Here is a 17,598-nt window from a genome sequence, read left to right as displayed (position 1 = left end):
AAGGGGTCATCAACCGTGCTATCAAGTGGCACTTGCTCAGCAATAAACTGCTCACTGACACTCAGTTTGGGTTCTGCCAGGGTCACTCAGCTTCTGACCTCATTACAGCATTGGTTCAAACATGGACAAAAGAGTTGAATTCGAGAGGTGAGAGTGACTGCCCTTGACATCAAGGCAGCATTTGACAGAGTGTGGTATCAAGGAGTCCTGGAAAAACTGGAGTCAATGGGAATCGGGGGGGGAAAACTCTCTGCTGGTTGGAGTCATACCTAGCACAAAGCAAGATGGCTGTGGTTGTTGGAAGTCAATCATCTCAATTTCAGGACATCACTGCAGGAGTTCCTCAGGGTAGTGTCCTCAGCCCAACCATCTTCAGCTGCTTGATCAATGATCTTCCTTCCATCATAAGGTCAGAAGTGGGATGTTTGCTGATGATTGCACAATGTTCAGCACCATCTGTGACTCCTCAGATACTGAAGCAGCCCATGTCCAATTGCAGCAAGATCTGGACAATATCCAGGCTTGGGTTGACAAGTGGCAAGTAACATTCGCACCACACTAGTGCCAGGCAATGACCATCTCCAATACGAGAGAATCTAACCATCGCCCCTTGACAGCATTGCTGAATACCCCTCTATCAACATCGTGGGGGTTACCATTGACCAGAAACTGAACTGGACTAGCCATATAAATGCTGTGGCTACAAGAGCAGGTCAGTAGCTAGGAATTCTGCAGCAAGTAACTCATCTCCTGACTCCCCAAAGTCTGTCGCCCATCTACAAGGCGCAAGTCAGGAGTGTGATGGAATACTCCCCACTGGCCTGGATGAGTGCAGCTCCAACAACACTCAAGAAGCTTTACACCATCCAGGACAAAGCAGCCTGCTTGATTGGCATCACATCCACCTTCAATATTCACTTCCTCCACCACCGTAAGAGCAGTTTGTACCATCTATAAGACGCACTGCAGGAACTCACCAAGGCTCCTTAAACAGCACCTTCCAAACCCACAACTGCTACCATCTATAAGGACAAAGGCAGCAGACACATGAGAAAACCACCATATGGAACCTCCCTCCAAGCTACTCACCATCCTGACTTGGAAATACGTCACTGTTCCTTCACTGTCGCTGGGTCAAAATCCTGGGACTCCCTCCCTAACAGTACCATGGGTGTACCTACACTACATGGACCGCAGTGGTTCAAGGAGGCAGCTTATCACCATCTTCTCAGGAGCAATTAGGGATGGACAATAAATGCTGGCCTAGCCAGCGAAGCCCACTTCCCGTGAATTAACAAAAAAACATTGTCGCTGAATTCCAGACCACCAGTGAGCGATGGCAAGAGTGGGTTCACAGGGTGGGGTTGTGGTCGGCAGCAAGGACAGGAGGGTGGCTCTCAGTGCCACCACCGCCCACCCACTGCCCAATGCCCTGTCCTTTGATCAGACACAAGTGCCTTTGAACAAGGGACCCACACTGGGAGCTCATAAGCAACCTCGCACAGGTTTGCTTGTAATGATCCCCGCATGGCGAACCCACCACCTCCCAACCCCAGCTTGCTGCTGGGTTAATACCAGTGGCGACAGGTTGAGACCCTTAAGTAGGTTAATACCAGTGGTGGCAGGATGAGGCCCTTTGCATGACAAGCAAACCAGTACCTTCCTGCCATGGAGTTAATCCGGGTGGATGCAGGAAGGTGGCTGGGTATCCACTCACCACCCTGTCGCTTGATTAAATGACCCCCCTGCCACCAAGCTCACCATAGGGGAGTGCACAAGATTCCTTCCACAGTCTATCCATTGTTAGCACACAGGCTGCTGCCATTGTCTCCAAGTGTAAACACCTTGCACCTTCTTCCCAGTGAAACAATTTTGGCCCCCTTTAATCTCTGACAATCAAATCACCTCAGCTTGCTGTCAGGCAGACTTCAAAACAGGACACATGAGCCCCTCCATCCTATTTTAAATTAAAGACACAGTCCCATAACATAACATCCTTATAAACTTCATCATTTTAACAGTAGACTTAGCTGAGACACATCGATTGCTATGATTAGTCAACAACCCCATTATGATTGCATTCTGTGCTGTACTATTCTATGGTTCTAAGATTCTATGATTCTATCAACTAACAGGATGATAAAAGGAGAACCAGATCAACTTTGGGCATTCTTTGTCCTGCAATTTCTGTGTTCAGTGTGGAAAGGAGGCATCTAAAAGCTGATCTTATTGAGGTATATAAGATAGTGAAGAGAAAGGTAAAGGTAAGTCAAACTTCAAATTACATTGTGAAAGTGGGATACGTTCAAACTAGTAAACGGAAAAAACGTAGGACTGATATCAGAAAATTCACACAGGGAAGGTAGTTTTAATTTGGGGTGATTGTGTACAATGGATGATATGGAATTGGCACAGCATTATACAACTCATCCAACTGTAACTCCCATTAACGTCAATGGAAGAGACAATCACATGTGGTGCATAATAGTTGGTATCATTTAATATTGTCCATCTTACACGATAGCCCATTGTTAAAATTACCCTCACAAAGTGACCAATGGAAGCCCAGGAAGAATAGTAGAGGAAAAAAACTTGGGAGTCATTTAAGAAAAGAATTGGTGCTCCAATGAGGCGAAGATCTCCCCAAATGGGAAACCAGCCATTATCACCTCATCTTGTGACTTATGTCCTCAGACAGAAAAAAAAACACAAAAAGGTTGTGAAACTGAAGTCTAATCTGAACTCTATAAACAACTATTAATACTCAGCTCCCTTCCTTCTTTATTTCCATACAAGCTGTGTGAGCTAGTTAAACATCTACCCGCCTTTCTGTGAAGATTTCGGTTTGTTCAATTCAACGGCACCAGGAGAATTGTTTAGATGTATTTCTTTGTAGACCATTTGACCTGTTGCCAAGGATCGTTAGAAATTGAAAACTGACAGCCCTCAAAGTCTAAAAAAAACCAGGCTGTCATATCATTAGTGGGCCAATGATGAAGTCTGTATCGATTAGAAGATTGTGTTGAACTCACTTGTCTAGCATGTTACCAGGGAGAATCAGACAGCAAACTTTGCAACATCTGTAACAAAATGGGCTGCGACTGCAGGTGGCTTTTAAAAGTCCAAGGTACTTAGTCAAATTCAAAGGATAGTTTCAATAATTGAAGAAGGGAATAGTGGAAATGGGGGACTCAGGATAGGAAGAGGTTATCAGGTTGGAGGGGGCTTAAGTGGAATATAAGCATGAGCACAGAGCAGTTGGGCAGAATGGCCTGTTTCTCTGCAAGACCTAAAGAGACCAGAGGTGCTTTATATTTAGAATTGTACAATTTTACTATACAGGACACCATTCAGCCCATCTAGCTTGTGCCAGCTGTTCTCCAAATCCCCCTATCCTTTCCCCATACCATTTTACACTGTTATTTTTGAGATATGTGTCCACTTCCCCTTTAAAAGCGATTATGAATTCCGGTTCCAACACTGTTAGTGGTTGAGCATTTCACATCTTGATAATCTATCTGCTGGACCAAAAGGCCATAAGACGTAAGAGTAGAAATAGGCCATTCGGCCCATTGAGTCTGCTCCACCATTGAATGAGCTCATGGCTGATCTGATAATCCTCAACTCCACTTTCCTGCCTTGTCCCCATAACCCTTGATTCCCTTACTGATTAAAAATCTGTCTATCTCCGCTTTAAATATACTTAATGACCCAGCTTCTACAGCCCTCTGCGGTAAAAAATTCCTCAGATTGACAACCCACTGAGAGAAGAAATTCCTCCTCATCTCTGTCTTAAATGGGCGACCACTTACTCTGAGATTATGCCATCTAGTCCTAGACTCTCTCACAAGGGGAAAAAACCTCTCAGCATCTACCCTGTCAAGCCCCCTAAGAATCTTATATGTGTCAATAAGGTCGCCTCTCATTCTTCTGAACTCCAATGAGTACAGGCCCAACTTACTCAACATCTCCTCATAAGGAAATCCCTCCATACCTGGAATCAACCTAGTGAACTTTCTCTGGACTGCCTCCAATGCCAGTATATCTTTCCTTAGATAAAGGTATCAAACTGTTCACAGTATTCTAGGTGTGGTCTAACTAGCGTCTTGTATAGTTTTAGCAAGACTTCCCTATTTTTATACTCTATTCCCTTTGAAATAAAGACCCACATTCCATTTGCCTTACCTATTACCTGTTGAACTTGTATGTTAGCTTTTTGGGATTCATGCACAAGAACCCCCAAATCCCTCTGTGCCACAGCTTTCTGCAGTCTTTCTCCATTTAAATAAAATTCAACTCCTCTATTCTTCCTGCCAAAGCGCATAACCTCACATTTTCCCACATTATATTCCATCTGCTACTACTTGCCCACTCATTTAACTTGTCTATATCCTTCCGTAGACTCCTTGTGTCATCCTCACCACTTGCCTTCCCACCTATTTTTGTATCATCCCCAAATTTGGCAATAGTACATTCACTTCCCTCATCTAAGTCATTAGTATATATTGTAAATAATTGAGGCCCCAGCACTGATCCCTGTGGCACTCCACTAGTTGCAGGTTGCCATCCTGAAAATGTCCCCCTTATCCCAACTGTCTGTCTTCTATTAGTTAGTCAATCCTCTATCCATGCTAATATACTACCCCCAACACCATGGGCTCTTATCTTATTAAGTAGCCTTACATGTGTTTAAAAGAAAAAACCCTAGCCTCACCCCTTGTTCTTTTGATGGTGATCTGAAATTGATTCCCCTGTCGCTATCAACTCAATCACCATTTCAGAATCACAGAGTGCAGAAGAGGCCCTTCGGCCCATCGAGTCTGCACCGACACGTGAGAAACACCTGACCTACCTACCTAATCCCATTTACCAGCACTTGGCCCATAGCCTTGAATGTTATCATGTGCCAAGTGCTCATCCAGGTACTTTTTAAAGGATGTGAGGCAACCCGCCTCCACCACCCACCCAGGCAGCGCATTCCAGACCGTCACCACCCTCTGGGTAAAAAAGTTTCCCCTCACATCCCCCCTAAACCTCCTGCCCCTCACCGTGAACTTATGTCCCCTTGTGGCTGACCCTTCAACTAAAGGGAACAGCTGCTCACACACCCTCCCCCATCGAACTCCATGAATGTGGGTGTTGTGAAGGAAGCATTTGCAAGCATTGCCTGTGTTTATTTCTGGCATTGCAGGGTGTAGACATTCCAATTTTAGAAGACATGGCTCTGATGGTTCATCACGATGCGCGCTTAGAACCATAGAACCGTAGAAACATTATGACGCAGAAAGAAGCCATTCAGCCCATCATATCTGCACCAGCCGGAAAAGAAAAAATAAAAAACTAGCCACCTATTCCAATCCCACCTTTCAGCACCTGATCCGTAGCCTTTCAGGTTACAGCACTTCAGGTGCTGATCCAGCTTCCTTTTAAAAAAGAGTTGAGGGTTTCTGCCTCCACCAATAAACCAGGCAGCGAATTCCAGACATGTACCACCCTCTGGGTGAAGAAGTTTTTCCTCATGTCCCCTCTAAGCCTTCTACCAATCATCTTAAATCTGTGTCCCCTGGTAATTGACCCCTCCGCTCAGGGAAACAGGTCTTTCCTGTCTACTCTGTCTAGGCCCCTCAAAATCTTGTACACCTCAATTACACCTCAGCCTCCTCTGTTCTAAAGAAAGCAACTCTAGCCTATCCAATCTTTCCTTATACCTACAATTTTCAAGTCCTGCCAACTTTCTTGTAAATCTCCTCTGTGCTCTCTCCAGAGCAATTGTGCCCTTCCTGTAATCTGGTGACCAGAGCTGTACAGAAAATTCCAGCTGTGGCCTAACCAGCATTTTATACAGTTCCATCATTATATCCCTGCTTTGCATTCAATACCTCGCCCATTAAAAGAAAGCATTCAATATGCTTTCTTTACCACCCTATCCACCTACATGCCACCTCCAGGGACCTGTGGACATGCACTCCAAGGTCTCTCACTTCCTCTACCCCTGTCAATATCCTCCCATTTATTGTGTATTCCCTAGCTTTGTTTGCCCTCCCCAAATGCATTACCTCTCACTTCTCTGAATTGAATTCCATCTGCCACTTTTCCACCCACTCAACCAAACCATTGATATTATTCTGGAGTTGACAACTATCCTCTTCACTATTAACTACTCAGCCAATTTTTGTGTCATGTGCAAATTTCCCAATCATGCCTCACACATTTAAGTGCAAATCATTAATATATACAACAAACAGCAAGGGACCCAACACTAAGCCCTTCAGGAGCAATAACGTTCAAACATTCTTTGTCAATTATGGAATAAGCCATCACATGGGGAAGCAGCTCATAGTGTATAACTGTTGGCCATGGCATAGTGAAAGTTCACGTCTCCGAGTCAGAAGGTGTGGGTTCAAGTCCTGCTCCAGACACTGGCACTCCAGTGCTGTACTGACTTTCTGATGTGATGTTGAACCACTGTCTTCCTTCCCAGATAGGCATAAAAGAATTCCATATGGCACCATTTGGAAGAAGAGCAGGGTAATATTTCCAATGTCCTGGCCAACATTTCTCCTTCAAACATCATCAGCAAAACAGGTCATCTGGTCATTAGTTCTTCAGTGTGTAGGAGCTTGCTCTATGCAAATTAGCTGATGTGTTTCCCTCATCATCATAGTAACTAGGCTTCAAAAGCTCTTTGTAGCCCTTTGGAACGTCCTGTGGTGCTATATAAATGCAAATTTCTTCTTTCTCTTTTAAATACCCGGTTCTTCCCTATTTATTTAGCTCAGTACTGGTACTCTGGCACTTTTCGATCTGTGAAATTCCAAGAATACTCAGGACACACAGACATTTTTCTAAACTTTAAAAGAATCCCCTACCTTGACTGAACAAGATGCTTGATTGAATTCCACTATCTGAGTTAATGAAGCAGCATGGTGCTGTAATGGGTATGAACCCAATGGAAAAGAGGATACAAGAAACATCCCAGAATAGCTGTAAATCAGGAAATGGAAGGGAGGGAGGAACTCAAGAAAATGACATTCACCAGGGAAGTGAGCAAATTGTTGGAGCTGCGGGGTGACAAGTTCTCGGGTCCAGATGGACTTCATTCTAGTGTCGAAAGAAACGGCTAGTGAGATAGTTGATTCATTGGTTTTAATTTTCCAAAATTCCCTTGATGCGGGGAAGGTTCCATTAGATTGGAAAATAGTGAATGGAACTCCTTTATTCAAAAAGGGAGGGAGACAGACAGCAGGAAACTATAGGCCAGTCATTTTAACATCTGTCATAGAGAAAATGTTAGAAGCTAGTACTTCAACAAATTCCAGATAATCAGGTAAAGTGAACATGGCTCTGAGAAAGGGAAATCATGTTTAAACAATTTATTGGAGCTCTTTGAAGAAGTAACATGTGCTGTGGATTTAGGGAACTGGTGGATGTATTGTACTTAGATTTCCAGAAGGAATTTGATAAGGTGCCACATCAAAGGTTATTGCAAAAAATTAAAGCTCATGGTGTAGGGGGTAACATAATAGCATGGATAGAAGATTGGCTAGCTAACAGAAAACAGAGAGTAGGCATAAATGGGTAATTTTCTGGTTGGTAAGATGTAACAAGTGGTGTGCCACAAGGATTGGTGCTGGGGCCTCAACTTTTTACAATTTATATAAATGACTGAAGGTATGGTTGCTAAATTTGCTGATAATACAAAGATACATGGGAAAAGAAGTTGTGAAGAAGACACAAGGAGACTACAAAGGGATATAGATAGGTTAAGTGGGTGTGCAAAGATCTGGCAAATGGAGTATAATATGGGAAAATGTGAAATTGTCCATTTTGGCAGGAAGAATAAAAAAGAAGCATATTACCTAAATGGTGAGAGATTGCAGAGCTCTGAGATGCAGAGAGATCTGGGTGCCCTAGTGCATGAATTGAAAATGGTTAGTATGCAGATACAGCAAGTAATTAGGAAAGCTAATAGAATGTTATCATTTATTGGGAGGGGAATTGAATATAAAAGTAGGAAGGTTATGCTTCAGTTATACAGAGCACTAGTGAGACCACATCTGGATTACTGTGTACAATATTGGTCTCCTTATTTAAGATGAGGGTGTAAATGCATTGGAAGTAATTCAGAGAAGGTTTGCTAGACCAATACCTGGAATGGGCAGGTTATCTTATGAGGAAAGATTTGACAGGTTTGGCTTGTATGCACTGGAGTTTAGAAGAGTAAGAGGTGACTTGATTAAAATGTATAAGATCATAAGGCGCCCTGACAAGGTGGATGTTGTAAGAATGTTTCCTCTTGTGGGAGAATCTAGGAGTAGGGGTTCACTGTTTAAAAATAAGGGGTCGCCCATTGAAGACAGATGGAGAGAAATTTTTTCTCTCAGAGGGCCGTGAGTCTTTGGAACTCCCTTCCTCAGAAGACGGTGGATGCAGAGCGTTTGAATATTTTTAAGGCAGAGCTGGATAGATTCTTGATAAACAAGGGGGTGAAAGGTTATCGGGAATAGGCAGGAATATGGAGTTGAGGTTACAATCAGTTCAGCCATGTTCTTATTGAGTGGCGGAGCAGGCTCGAGGGGCCGAGTGACCTACTCCTGCTCTTAATTGATATGTTCATATGTAACCTGTAACAATAGGCACCAAGATGAGGGTCTCTCTTGCTTTTTTGTTTCTCGCCGTTGGGCAGACCCAATGAACAATGATGTCAACTCCAATAGGTTTGCTTCCCCCTTTCACCTACTCAGTGTCCACGATATAATACCTCAGACACACCTATATTATAATCATTGGCCTTACCCATCAGCTCTTATTTAACTAAACTAGCTAAGATGTAGTAACAGTAGCGCAGCGCTCCTCCCATGTTAATAAAAAATGGCTATGTCATCAATGCACAGTAACCCTTGTTAGAATGAAATCCATCAGCCTTGGAATGAAAGACAGAATGACTTGCACTTATATAGCACCTTTCACAACGCAGGACATTCCAAAGCAATCTACAGCGAAGGAAGGTACTTCTGAAGTGTTGTAATGTAGTTTGGCAGTCAATTTACACACAATTTCCCACAAACAGCAATGTGATAATGACCAGATAATTTTGTTTTAATGATGATGGCTGGGTGATCAATACTGGGTAGGACACTGGGGATAACTCCCCTGCTCTTCTTCGAAACAGTGGGATCTTTTACGCTCACCTGTGAGGGTAAACAGAGCCTTGGTTTAACAACTCGTCTGAACGAAACCACCTCTGACAATGCAACACTTCCTCAGTACTGCAATAAAATGCCAGCCTCAATTTTTAAACTCAACTCTCTGGAGTGAGACTTGAACCTATAATCTTTCAAATCAGAGGCAACAGTGTTACCAGCTGAGCCACAGCAGAGACCTACATGCCAAACAGCATAATCGCATCCCTGATTAGGTAACAAGTGCAGAGCATGACCGGATCTTGACATAGGATTACATGGATATACGGCACAGAAACAGGCGGTTCTACCCAACCAGTCCATGCCAGTGTCTATACTCCAATTGAGCCTCCTCCCATCTTTTCTCATCTAATTCTATCATCATAAGCATCAATTTCTTTCTACCTCATATTCTTGTCTAGCTTCCACTTAAATGCATCTATACTATTCACTTCAACCACTCCCTGTGCTAGCAAGTTCCACATTCTCACTACTCTTTGGGTGAAGAAGTTTCTTCTCAATTCCCTATTGAATTTCTTGGTCATATTGATGACATCTGGTTGTGCTCTTTTCCACAAGAGTAAACATTCTCTTTATCTTTGCATTAGGACTGAGATCATTGAATACTCAGTGGCCAAGCTCTTCCTGATGTCCTCTGCACAAAGCACGAGTCTCTGCCAAGTATTTAGCTTACACAAAACCTTGGGCCTAATATGACGACACGGGTTTTGGAAGAGTCATATTGGTCCCAGGACCAACATATGCTCTACCTCCATATCTAAATGTTTCCTTGCACTGTCTGGTACAGGGTATGTGTATTAATGTACTGGTTTTGAAATGTGTGTATTGGCCTCCTGTACAATTTTTTTTTTCCATTGCCTGATATCTCTGAGCAAAAATCTGAAAGCAATTTCCTGCCTTGCTGTATCTGTGTAGGGGATAGCTGGGATAAAAGCAAAAAACTGCAGATGCTGGAAATCCAAAACAAAAACAAAAATAAAAATACCTGGAAAAACTCACCTCTCTTCTATTTTTCCTTAGTTCTGTTGAAGAGTCATACGGACTCGAAACGTTAACTGTGTTCCTCTCCACAGATGCTGTCAGACCTGCTGAGTTTTTCCAGGTATTTTTATTTTTGTTTTTGTTTAGGAGATAGCTGGAACTGATTTAAAAAAAACTTTGTTTTAACTCTCAGGTAAGGAACTAAATACTTTGCTTTCCTATTCTTCTGGGGCCATTAAGTTACACAGGGTCGCTTCCTCACGAGAGAGGGAACAATTTAACATATTCATGTGGTAGGTTTTTTGCTTACATGACAGTCAGGTACTTTGATGACAAAATACCCCTCTGATAGCAGGCATTGCAATATTGGTCAACATAATTAAGATTTCCCTTAGTTCATGAAGGTTTGGCAGTGCAGCAGTTATTACTGGATGACGAATCCAGTAAACATGAGTTCAAATCATAAAGTCTGAGAATTTAAATTCAGACAAAACAAAGTCCGGAAATGTAAAGCTGGTCAAGGTGTCCATGGAACTGCTGGAGTGTAAAAAAACTCAACTGATTAACAAGGGAGTCAAGGGTTAGGGAGGTATACATCACTATCGGAAAAGGAAATCTTTCATCCTCTCTCCATCCCTAGTCGTACACCAATGTGTCTGACTCTAAACTGCCCATTGAAGTGGCCTAGCAACCCACTCAGTTGTATCAAACCAGGGCAAGTAGGGATGGGCAATACATGCCAACTTTGCCAGGCAACACCCACATCCTAAGAATGAATTAAAGAAATACTCCACTATGTTTCTAGCCTTCTTGATGGTCTCCCTTGACAGTGCCTTTCTGACTCTTATTAACAAACTGTCTGCTTGTCGTATGCATAGTGATGAATAAAGGCCTGGTAGATTCTTGATGTATTGATTAATAAGCAATATGGTAGCAATAACTAATATGGTAGCTTATATCCCAGACCTTCCAGATTATGGTCAGGCTGTGAAAGCTCTTTATCAAGTCACCTGGTCTGAAGATGGTGTGGGGCAGGTTGAAGCTATTACATTTGGCACTGTCCAGAAAATCATGGAACACAGAATGGGTACAGAACAGAAGGAGGCCATTCAGCCCAACATGTCTGTGCCAGCTCTCTGAAAGAGCAACGCAGCTAGTCCCACTCCCCTGGCATCTTCCTGTAACGATGCAATCTTTTTCTATTCAGATAAGTATTCAATTCCCCTTTGAAAGCCACCATTGAATCTGCCTCCATCACACTCTCAGGCAGTGCATTCCAGAGACTAACGACTCGCTGCATTAAAGTGTTTTTCCTCATATTGCACAAGAACACAAGGCCCAACAATTAGGAGCAGGAATAGGCCATTTGATCCCTCGAGCCTGCTCCGCCATTCAATAAGATCATGGGTGATCGGATTGTGGCCTCAGCTCCACTTTCCTATCTGCCCCCATAACCTTTGACTCCCTTGTTGATCAAAAATCTAACCAACTCAGCCTTGAATATATTCAATAACCCAGCCTCCAATGCTCTTTGGGGAAGAACCATTGGTTTTTTTGCCATTCACCTTATATTGGCATCCTCTGATTCTCAAACCTTCTGCCAATGGGAACAGTTTCTCCCTATCTACTCTGTCCAGATGATTTTGAACACCTCTATCAAATCTCGTCTCAACCTTCTCTCTCTAAGGAGAACAGCTCCAGCTTCTCAGCCTACTGATGTAACTGAAGTCCCTCAACCCTGGAACCATTCTCATAAATCTTTTCTGTATCCTCTCTAATGCCTTTACATTCTTCCTAATTTAACACAATACTCCAGTTGAGATCGAACCAGTGCTTTATAAAAATTCACCATAGCTTCCTTGCTTTTGTATTCTATGCATTTATGAAAGCCCAGGATCCCGTACACATTATTAACCACTTCCTCAACATGCCCTGCCAACTTCAGTGATTTATGCACATATACCCTGAAGTTTCATTGTTTCTGCACCCACTTTAGAATCGAACCCTTTATTTTATATTGCCTCTCCTCGTTTTTCCTACCAAAATGAATCACCTCACACTTATTTGCATTAAATTTCATTTTCCATGTGTCCACCCATTCTACCAGCCCGTTGATGTCCTCTTGAAGTCTATAATTGAATGACAACTTCAGACATAAAACTAGCCCAACCCTCCCTGATTGGATAAATCTATTCTGAGAACAGCAATGGTCATAACATCTACTCCATAGGGGTTCCCGTGTCTGGGTACCTTTGGGTCAATTTTAACCCCAGTGAGTTTTGGATGAGAGGGCAAGCACATTGGTCTAAGTTTGAGCTCTGCAGTATTTTAACCTCCGGGCCTTATCTGCACTTTGTCAGTCAACTGCCTGTCTGATATGGGTGGAAGGCAGCAATTGGCTGCCTGTGGGTGGGACACAATGTGTGGGCTACTGGAGACAAGTAGGCTCACCAATCAGATAAGTCATGGAGAAGGGATGGGGAATGTCTCCTGCCCAATTCCAAAGGGTGTCTTGGCCAACTAAGGCAGTGAGCTGTTAAATTGGTGGCCAGAGGAATCCAACAAGAAGGGAACAGTAATGCAGGATGCTTGATTTTAAAGCCTTTCCCACTGTTTCTGCAAGGTGGGTGCTTTAAAATCAGCCCCAGGGTCTACCATGGATAATATAGGCAATTTCTCAACCAGCACCTTTTGGACAAGTGACCTTTGATCTTATCCCTCAACTCTTTCAATAGGCTTGTTAATAATGGGTCTTTTATGAGATGTCCTGGTTTACTTATGTGCTGACACTGGTCATATGCTTAACAAAATTCAACAAAGTCTTAAGAGGTACAAGGCCATTAAAAACTGTAGCAATCACCACAACAACAGCAATAACTTGCATTTATGTAGCACTTTTAACATAGTAAAATAGTTACATAGGCCAAGATTTTCCAGTCCCACCCATGGCGGGAATTGGCACGGGTGGGACCAGAAAGGCGGGACTGGAAAATTCCGCCCATAGTGTATCCAACAGGTTGACGTGATGTGTCCAGAAGGAAGTTAGCGGGGTCTCGCTTGCGTGTGCTAGGTTTCTTCTCATTTTCAGCCTACACGGCTGGCTAGTGGCAATGTGAAAAGGAGAGCCAAATTCATAAGTCTCTTCCTGTGAGTATGCAACATCGGAACTTGGTCACGGCAGGAACTCCCAGGAAGACAGCAGAAGAGCTTTAGGGATGTCCTCAAAGCATCCCTGAAGAGGTCAAACATCTCTACCGACTTATGGGAGTCCCTGCCTTGTGACCAACCAAAATGGAGGAGAAGGGTCATCCGGGAAGACACCAAACACATCAGAAGACTTCATCAGGGACAAGCAGGGGCAAAGGAGGGAGAACACAAACCTCCAAACAATCCATTTACCCAGCCTTCAAGGAGCACCTAACCCGCTTGCAGAGTCTGCAGATCACGCATTGGATTTTTCAGCCATCTCAGAACCAATCAAACCAGAATGGAAGCAAGTCATCCTCGATCCTGAGGGACTGCCTCAGAAGAAGACACAACCTCTCCATTAGCAAGTCTTCAGCGACGTCTCTTTGTGGTGACACACAGAAATTGGGTCCTTCGCGGCCAAGGCTAAAGCTTCAGAGGAATACAGAGGAGGTTTGACCCCCCACACACCCAGACATGCAGGCCCACTGGCATGTGGACACATCCTGGTGCTCATGAATCAAACTCCCACTATGGTGAATAGCTCCACTGTCTTGTGGATACCTCAGGAGAATGGAAGGATAAGGGAGAAAACCCTGACAAAAAGGCTGGAGCAGAGCCTAAAGGCAGACTAATGTCTAAATGTGTCACCTTTCTGGCAACTCCTGCAACCGAGCCGGTGCCATAGTGCTTTGCATTCCTTTGGACTCAATCAGGGAGGTCGAGAAGGGGACCCAGGCATTTGGGCAGCCCAGGGTCTCCATAAATTTTGCCCATGCTTGTGCCCTGGAGTGGACAGTCCAGAGCATTAATGCAATGTAGGATACAGCAGTTACAAGTAATAAGGAAGCTCAACTGGCGAAGAAGGCGGCCAAGAGAAAACAGAGGCCAATGAAGCCTGCACCTTCTCACAGCCCACTGCCTTTCTCTGCAACAAATGCAGCAGAGACTGCCATGTCAGAGCGGAGCTCCTGAGCCACACCAGGAAAGGCTTAACACAGAGTTGATGACCAAGGTGCGAATTATCAAATCATGAGAATGGAAGGCTGCCAATCACAACATAGTAAAACGTCCTAACGGGCTTCATGGGAGCGTATTCAATCAAAAATTGACACTGGGTCAAAGAAGAAGAGATCATTCAGGTGACCAAAAGCTTAGTCAGAGGTAGGTTTGAAGGAGGAGAGGCAGAGGTTTAGGGAGGGAATTTTAGAGCTTAGGCCTTAGACAACTGAACGTATGGCTGCCAATGGTGAAGTGAAGGCAGTGGAGTATGCAAAAAAGGCTAGAACTGAAGAAATGCAAAGTTATCGGAGGACTGTAGAGCTGGAGCGGATAGCAGAGATAAGAAAGGGAGAGGCCATGGTGGATTTTTCTTCCCTGACCAGGCCATAGTGTCATATTTTTTATTTCTCCTTTTCATGGGATGTGGGCATCACTGGCAAGGCCAGCATTTGTTGCCCATCCCTAATTGCCCTGAACTGAGTGGCTAGCTAAGACATTTCAGAGGCCAGTTATGAGTCGACCACATTGCTGTGCGTCTGCAGTCACATTTAGGTCAGACTAGGCAAGGATGGCAGATTTCTTTCCCTAAAGGAGATTAGTGAACCAGATGGGTTTTTATGACAATCAATGATAGTTTCATGGTCACCGTTACTGAGACTAGTTTTCAATTAATTTTCAAATTCCATCGGCTACCATGGTGGGATTTGAACCCGTGTCCCCAGAGGCCTGGGCCTTTGAATTACTAGTCTAATGACATTACCACTATGCTACCATCTCTCCCCATGAGGGTGATGTCATGGGGAATCTTTAATGAATCGTTTTGAGTCACTCTGGCACCACACTCATAGAATTGTAGAGGCACAAAGCACAGGAAGCTCTTTTAAAGAGCTATCCAATTGGTTCCACTCCCATACTCTTTCCATTGCCCTGCAATTTCTTTCCAGTGCCCTCTAGTTATCAACCTCCTGGCTAATGAAAATGGTTTCCCCTTATATACTGTGTCAAAACCCCTCGTAATTTTGAACATCTCTATGAAATCTCCCATTAGCTTTCTCTGTTTTGAGGAGAACAAACCCAGCATCTCCAATCTCCCTACATAACTCTTGTCTCTGCAATTATTCTGGTAAATCTGCTCTGCACTCTTTCTAAGATCTTGACATCCTTCCTGGAATGTGGCACCAGAATTGGACACAACAATTCATCTGAGGCCTAACCAGTAACTTATAAAGGTTTAGCATATCTTCTTTGCTTTTATACTCTACATCTCTCTTTATAAAGCCCACGGTTCCATAAGCTTAACAGCTTTGTCAACTTGTCCTGCCATCTTCATGTAAACACTTTCACTTGTGTATGTGAACTTCCAGGCCTTTCTCTCCATACTCCCGTCTCTAAAATTTGGTTTATATTTATGGTCTAGTTTGATGTCAGCTGTAGCTCAGTGGTGTCACCCTCACCTGAGTCAGAAGGTTGTGGATTTAAGCCCCACTCCAGGGACTTGAGCACATAATCTAAGCCGATAGTTCAGTCCAGTACTGAGGGAGTGCTGCACTGTCAGAAATTTTGTCTTCTAGGTGAGATATTAAATCAAGGCCACATTTACCCTGTGAGGTGGGCATAAAAGATCCCTTAGCACTATTTGAAATTGAGCAGGGGAGTCCTTCATGTACTGACCAACATTTAACCCTCAGAGATGAAGAGACATTTTTTCTCTCAGTGGGTTGAGTCTTTGGAACGCTCTTCTGCAAAAAGCGGTGGAAGCAGAGCCTTTGAATATTTTTAACGCACAGATAGATAGATTCTTGTTAAGCAAGGGGGTGAAAGGTTATCGGGGGCAGGCAGGAATGTGGAGTTAAGGTTAAAATCAGGTCAGCCATGATCTTATTGAATGGCAGGGCAGGTTCGAAGGGCAAGTGGCCTATTACTGCTCCTAATTCATATGTTCATATCACTAAAACAGATTAAATGTTTGTGATTCTCATTGCTGTTTGTGGGACCTTGCTGTGCACAAATTGGCCAATCACATTTCCTGCATTACACAGTGAATACACTTCAAAAGCATTTAATTGATTAAAGTACTTTGGTGCTGTGGTCATGAAATATGCTATATAAATGCAAGTTCTTTCTTTTAAAGATACACCAGGTGATGCCTTTACTCACTAGACTAGCAGACCATCTGCTATGAAGGTTGCCCACAGCCCGATAAGTTCCTGAGTAATGGGGAATGGGCTCCCAAAAATTCCCCCTTCCTTTCTGCTGGGAAGTGCTTCCTTGCAACTCCCAGATCCTTCCGATAGAAGCCCAAGTCCCACCAGTATGGTAACTGAGGATCATTTCACATTGCATTTTTTTTCCTTTTGAAGGAATAATAATGGAATTAATACAGAAAACTAATAACAGTTTGTTGAAAAGAAAAATACACTCTAATCATCAAATTGTCTGCTCAGTGCCAGACTTTATTTCCACAAGGACTCCCAATCTATTTTCAATTGGATTCGTTCCCAAAGAAGCAAACCAGGAACTTCTACATTTGATCCAAGTGGCTGGATGCTTATTACGCAATTGATTCTCTGCACCCTTAAGATAGGTACCTCTGGCTAAATCTTTCCCAATTTTTGTCCTCTCCTTTCTTGAGGCCACAGATCCTAGCTGGATACAATATTGCATGAAATTTTCCATTCTTCATCAGTGAAGCGCAGCAATGAGTGCCGACAGGCTATTTCATAATGTGGGGCATGATAGCAGTATCCAATTCTCCCTTCACCCAGACAATACATAGCAAAGGTCAACAGATAACAATTAGGAGTGGAATCCCTTCTAATTTCCTCACACTCTAGCATATGGCCAAATTCAAAGCAGACATAGAAAGTAATAGGTGTAGGTGAGACAGACAGGTGCACAAAGTCAGAGTCATCTGTACAGCCCCAGCTGCTGCTCTGGTGAGATCAGCTAACTCAGCACAGATCTAAATTCGAGCCTGAAATCCTTATGTGGCTTAGCGCTATACCAGGTGGTACTTTTACTAATCAGAATGCCAATTGGCAAAATCTTGGTGGTGCCAATGGCCAATCTGAAAAATGAATGCAACATTGGAACACAGGAGCATTCCGGACAAGTGTAGGCCATTCAGCCCCTTGATCCTGCTCCACCATTCAAAGAGCCAAATAAATCATTGCTCAACTCCATTTACCCACCTTTTCGCCATATCTTTGATTGCGTGATGCCCTTA

General features: G+C 43.5%; 1 protein-coding gene across 1 annotated transcript in view; it reads right to left on the bottom strand.

Moving 5' to 3' along the window:
- LOC144679907 (tubulin delta chain-like) overlaps positions 1-17,598 on the bottom strand; it is an 89,869-nt gene that overhangs the window by 62,053 nt on the left and 10,218 nt on the right. The window lies entirely within an intron of this gene.

The sequence above is a fragment of the Cetorhinus maximus genome, chromosome 4 (genome assembly GCF_964194155.1).
Source record: "Cetorhinus maximus chromosome 4, sCetMax3.hap1.1, whole genome shotgun sequence".
Lineage (NCBI taxonomy): Eukaryota > Metazoa > Chordata > Chondrichthyes > Lamniformes > Cetorhinidae > Cetorhinus > Cetorhinus maximus.
The sequence above is the reverse complement of the archived record's forward strand: the minus strand, read 5'-3'. Positions and strand labels throughout refer to the sequence as shown.